We start from the raw sequence: 6,000 nt of genomic DNA, 5'->3' as shown, positions 1-6,000 counted from the left end.
GCGCGCGAAGGACCACGGAGCGCGACTCCCGGCGGCCGCGGCCTTTATAGGCTCGTCGGACCACGCCCCCATACATGGCCACGCCCCTATCCCCGCCCCCGCCGGGTCCGGATCGCCGCCCCCGGCCGTCCGCCCCCGCCCAACTCCGCCGCTACTAGGCAACCGCCAGGCCCTGTCCTGCGCCGCCCTTCTCATTGGTGGATTCCGAAGGCGGGGGCGATGGGCAGGACGAGAGGCGGGGCCCCGAGGCCAGCTGCCGGCAGCGATTGGCCAGCTCGGCGAGCTCCATGCGGGGCGGGGGGGAGGCGGCGCGGGGCGGGCTGGCGCGGGTAGCAGCCTGAGGGGGCCGGGGCGACAGCCGGGCTGGGGGCGGGGAGCGGGGGCAGGGTGGCGCAGGAAGAGGGAGCAGAAGGCGGGGGGAGGCGCGGGGGAGCCGGCGCGAGCGCGCGTGGAGGCGGCGCTCGGCGGGGCGGCAGCATGGGCGGCCGGCCCTCGGGGGTCGCGGCCTGGCGCAGCGGAAGGTCCGGCCGAACGGACGCCTCGGCGGGACGAGTTCCGGGGCGGAGCGGGCGGGGAGCGGCGCGGAAGGGGCCGGACGCCCCCGTGCCGGCTCCGGCGACCCGGTACCCGCGCCGGTGAGTACGCGAGGCGGGCGGCGCTCCGGGCCAGCCCCGCGGACGGAGGGAGGGAGGGGCGTGCGGCACTCTGGAGGAGGATCCTGGCCCGGTCCCCGCGGGGGAGTGGCCGGGTCCCCGCGGGGGAGTGGCCGGGTCCCCGCGGGGGGGTGGCCTGGGACCCCGCGGAGGAGTGGCCGGGTCCCTGCGGGGGGGTGGCCTGGGACCCCTCGGAGGAGTGGCCGGGTCCCCGCGGAGGAGTGGCCGGGCCCCCGCGGGGGGGTGGCCTGGGACCTCGCGGGGGGGTGGCCGGGTCCCCGCGGGGGGGTGGCCTGGGACCCCGCGGAGGAGTGGCCGGGTCCCCGCGGAGGGGTGGCCGGGTTGGGTCCCCGCGGAGGAGTGGCCGGGTCCCCGCGGAGGGGTGGCCGGGTTGGGTCCCCGCGGCGGGGTGGTCGGGTCCCCGCGGCGGGGTGGCCGGGTCCCCGCGGCGGGGTGGCAGGGTCCCCGCGGGGGGTGGCCGGGTCCCCGCGAGGGGGTGGCCGGGTCCCCGCTGAGGAGTGGCCGGGTCCCCGCGAGGGGGTGGCCGGGTCTCCGCTGAGGGCTGGCAGGGTCCCCGCGGAGGAGTGGCCGGGTCTCCGCTGAGGAGTGGCCGGATCCCCGCGGGGGGATTGGCCGGGTCCCCGCGGAGGGGTGGCCGGGTCCCCGCGGAGGGGTGGCAGGGTCCCCGCGGGGGGTGGCCGGGTCCCCGGGGAGGAGTGGCCCGGTCCCCGCGGAGGGCTGGCAGGGTCCCCGCGGAGGAGTGGCCGGGTCCCCGGGGAGGAGTGGCCCGGTCCCCGCTGAGGGCTGGCAGGGTCCCCGCGGAGGAGTGGCCCGGTCCCCGCGGAGGGCTGGCCCGGGGCGGGACTCCGAGGTGGGCAGGCGCTAGAGGCTGGGGTCCCGGGTCCCGGTGGGGGAGGAGGCAGAGTGGGTGAGGAATTGAGGAAGGAGCTGGGAGGCCCTGGGGACCTGGAGGAGGCCAGCGGGAAGGGCTCAGGGAAGGGGAGGGAAGCCTTGGAAGCAGGCGGGGAGGAGGCAGAGCTGATGTATGTGCCGGGGAGGCTCCGCCGAGGAAGTGGCCTGGCACACAGGGCTCCCGGGATCCAGTGCAAGTCCTCGGGAGAAATATTTACATAAATCAGACGAACGTGGAGGAATTACTTCTTTTTCATTGTAAAACACAAGATCTGAATGTTTTCCTTTAATTAAACGCACGTTCTGCCAGCATCCCGTTCCTGGATAGCTGCAGCTCCCTCAAAGATGGACAGCCCTCCCCGCGGGAAGACTGCAGGGGACTCGGCCTCGGCACCATGGCTCTGCCTGTGGCAGGAGGAAAGGAGAGCCAGGCTCTTCCCAGCTGCTGATGCTGGCTTCCTCTTTTTCTTTTTTTCATAGTAGTTACTGTATTAGGGCCCAACCCTGCGTGATGGCTCTCTGTACTTTTTGGTGGCACGTGACAGCCAGCTCGCCCCGGCTCTCACAAAGGAGAGTATCTGTTGGCTCATGAGACTGGTTGGTCTCAAGCATTCTCTCTTGTTTGCATTCTGTGGAGCAGAGTGGTGCAGTGCATGCTCAAGACTAGGGCCCAACACCCTGGGCCCTAGGAGTGACCAGAACACGTGCCCGCTTGAGTCCCAGGCCAACATGGAGCTGATGGGCAGAGGGAAGGAGCCCCTATCTGAAGCAGGGAAGGAGTGGTCCTGGGCCATTTCACCTTCTGGAAGGGCCAAGGTACTTTTCTGGGCAGTCTGCCCATGACCCTCCCTGCTGCTTTGGTGACCAACTCAGCCCAACCTGCCCTCTGGCAGTATCAGGCTTGGGCCAGCTCCCTGCTCCTGGCAGCTGGGCCAGAAGCCAGCAGTGAGAAGAGGGCTATCAGAGCACCCGCCGGGAGTGAAAATGAATTAGTATCCCGCCAGCCAGCGACTTAGCAGCTTAGCACTGAGAAAATAAACAGTGGCTGGTGGTTGGTGGCTGGTGGCTGGATGGGGTGAGACAGGCAGAGCCTGCCTGCACCCATCCTGGGTCTCCATCCCCCAGAGATGGCACTCACCCCTCCAGGTCCCAGAGGAAGTCCCAGCCCTCTGCTGGTAACCCTGAAGCTCCTCATGCTTAGGCAGCAGCCCCTAAGAATGTGGAGGTCTGAGTCCTCAAGACAAGAGCTCAAGTCCTAAGCGTGGACATGCACAGGTCCTCCTGACACCAATTGGAGTTAGTGGCGAAGGCCCCTGACCCTTTCAAGTTTTGGAGACATCTAAAGCCCTGTGTAAATCTCACTTTGTTCTTTTTCCCTGAGAGGTGTCAGGTAGCAGAGGAGTCTCGGTAATCAGCAAGGCTGGGAAATTGTGGCCACTTGCGGGATTTCACCCGCCCCTCTCGATGATGAAGAAGGAAGCCTCTGTTAGAACGGAGTGTCTCCTCCAAATCCTTCCCAAAGGAATAACGAGAGGCTGTTGCTGGGCCAAGACTGCCCCTCTCCCAGGCCCACAGCTTCTCCCAGTCAGGGTTTGGAGGTCCAGGGCAGGAGAGGAGCCATTTCCAGAGCTCACATAGAGTCACTGAGAATAGAGACAGGAAGCCGCATGCCTTCTCCCTGTGACTGTCTTCCATCGCCTGGGCAGAACGGGGTCCTGTGAAGTTGTGGCCATGTGAGCCACTGCAGGGGGGACCCTCTGCAGGCCATAGGCCACATGGGCAGGGACGGCCTCAGACCCCAGAGCCAGTCACCGGTAGGCCGGGCTGGGCAGCCCGGGAACGCTGGGAGCGTCAGTGTGCCTGTCTCCACTGGCTTATTTTTAGTTGTGTTATGTAAGTGGCTTCATCTCGGCGTCATGTAGGAAGGGGGGTCTCAGATTTAATTACAGGATGACAGCCTTTGCATTTCAAGCAAGCTGTTCTCCTGGCAAGGCAGGCCCTGCAGGACTAAGTTTGTACTCCATGGAAGCCCTCTGTGGGGAGACCACTAGCGGGGCTCCCACAGCTTCTGCCTCCACCTGTGCTTCCCACCTGCCCAGGGTGGCTTTGGCTGAGCGTGGCCTGGGACAGCGGCCGGCTGCTTGCCTGAGCTCCCCCAGGACCTGCGCCTCTGGGGCCACACTCGCCCCTCCTGGGGAGATCCACCCAGGCAGAGTTCCTCTTCCCTGTTTTCAAATTCCTGGATTGAAACACTTGTAATCAGTAACCAAAAAGTTCCAGAGTGGAGACAGCACGGGAACCGGGGTGTACGGGGCTTCCACGAGAAAGCAAAGCTTCCCCCTTCCTCCACTCACCCTGCCTAGCCACTTGTTTCACCTGGTGCTCGAGGTGCTGACCAGGCCACAGAGCACAGCCGAACACAGGAGCGAGGAGTGGCGAATGGCTGGACGCCCTCACGGTCAACGGCTGGTCAACGGCTAGTCAACAGAAATGCACTGGGGCCCTGGTGCGGGCGGCCTTACCCCTGCCAACAGAAGGGGCTCTCAGCACACAGCCCACCTCAGCCTTGTCCAGCTAGCAGGCAGGGCCACGCCCTCCTGCAGGGTGAGAAGGGCAGACGTGGGAGCAGGTGTGGAGTCCAGGAGGGGTGGGTTCTGGGAGCCAGCCACTCCTGCATGGCTGCCAGGAGGGCCTCCCAGCCCCTCAAAGCCCTGCAGGCCAAGGGTAGGGTAGGGGTGGTGTTGGGAAGAATGTGGAGAACCAGCGAGGCTCAAGCCCTGTGAGCTCTCAGTGTTCCAGACACAGTGCTGTCACCTATGCAGCGTGCCAGTGCAGACAGTGACATTTGAGGCAGTGGCACCACACACCGGCCAAGGTGTCACAGGGAAGTCTGCAGGACTGCCCCAAGACACGAGGACCGAAGGTCCCGTGGATTCTGTGTGGAACTCCACACAGGAAAAGAAAAATTGGATAAAGACAAGAGAGGAGCCAGAGTGTGGCCTAGTGGTGGAGTGCTTGTCTGGCACACACGAAGCCCTGGGTTCAATTCCTCTGTACCACATGCACAGAGAAAGCTGGAAGTGGAGCTGAGGCTGTGTAGAGCACTAGCCTTGATCAAAAGTGTCCAGGGACAGTGTCCAGGACTGGGAAAAATAAAAGGCTAGAGAGAGTGGGCTGAGCTCCTCAGTAGTGGCTTGTGGAAGTAGCAGTGCCGTGAATGTGGCACCCTGAGGCCAGCGCTAGGGAGGTTGGAGGTGTAGCTCCATGGCAGAGCTTTTGCCCAAGGTGCTGGGCCCGGGAGCTGATCCTAGCAGCCCAGAGGGTGGGGATCTGGGGGTGTCTTTGAGGTACAGTTCTGGAATTCAGCCTGGAGAAGCCTGTGTTCCCCACCCCAAGTCTGCTGGACTCCCCACACTCCAGGGCCGCCAGCTGCTCAGTCAGTGCTGTCTGTCAGGATGCTGTCTGCCTCCTGTGTCCAGCAGGAGGCCCGGCTGATGGACAGCCCGGGTGGGACCTCTCCCTGGCCTCCAGTGCTGGGTGGCTTGGAGCTTTCTGGTCCTGCAGGGGAGACAGGAGGAGGCCCACGCCCGGAAGGCAGACCCTCCTGAGCCCAGGGCTGCACCCTGGCCACCATTCTCAGCTTTGGAAGCCCTGCCCTCAGCTGCGTCCTTGGCCAGGTCTCCACAAGGGCCAGGGGGGTCTGGGGGTTTTCTGCTCAGGGCGGAGGGGTGGGAGGAGTGGGGGCTGTGGCCTCCCTCAGGAGCCCTGTCCCAGGCTGGGCGGGACGTTTCCCGGCAACCAGCCCCTTACATAATCTGTAATCCGCTCAACATCGCCTGACTCCAGGTGCCCGTGGGAGGCAGTGCGGGGGCCACACAGGGGCGCCACCGAGCCTCCGAGTCTCCTTGGGTGCTGCTTCTCCCCTCGGTGCGTTCCAGCGTCACCCCTCGCCTGCCAGCTCGGTCACCCACTTGCCTATTAGAATACATTAACTGACAATGCAGACTTAAATAACTCAGGCAGGTGACAGGCCCGCAACGGCGCCCTCTGCCCCCTCTTCTGTACCCGCCCAGGTGAGTCAGGGAAGTTGGGGCCCAGAGGGAGGATGCAGCCGTGCGCCCCATCACAGGCAGGCGTGGACCTGTGCTAGGACCGTTACATGATAAATGGAAGATGGCGGGGTCAGTGCCTCTTATGAGAGCAAGACTTGAGTGCTGGCACAGGAGTGAGGCCGCCTGGGCCCTGGTTAGGACTGGCCATGTACCCCTGCTCCTGGAGTGGGGGGCCCTCGGATCACTGAAATTACGCCTCATTTACCCCAAAAGAACACATCCGATTTTTTTTCTTACCGCTCTGCCTCTCCAAATACTTAAAAATGCCTTGAGAGGGGTCTAAAGGGTATTCTGGGGAGGGGGCAGAGGGACTCTGGTCCTTC

This window comes from Megascapheus bottae, chromosome 17 (assembly GCF_031878675.1).
Source record: "Megascapheus bottae isolate mThoBot1 chromosome 17, mThoBot2.hap1, whole genome shotgun sequence".
NCBI classification, from domain to species: Eukaryota; Metazoa; Chordata; class Mammalia; order Rodentia; family Geomyidae; genus Megascapheus; species Megascapheus bottae.
Note: the sequence above shows the minus strand (reverse complement) of the source record.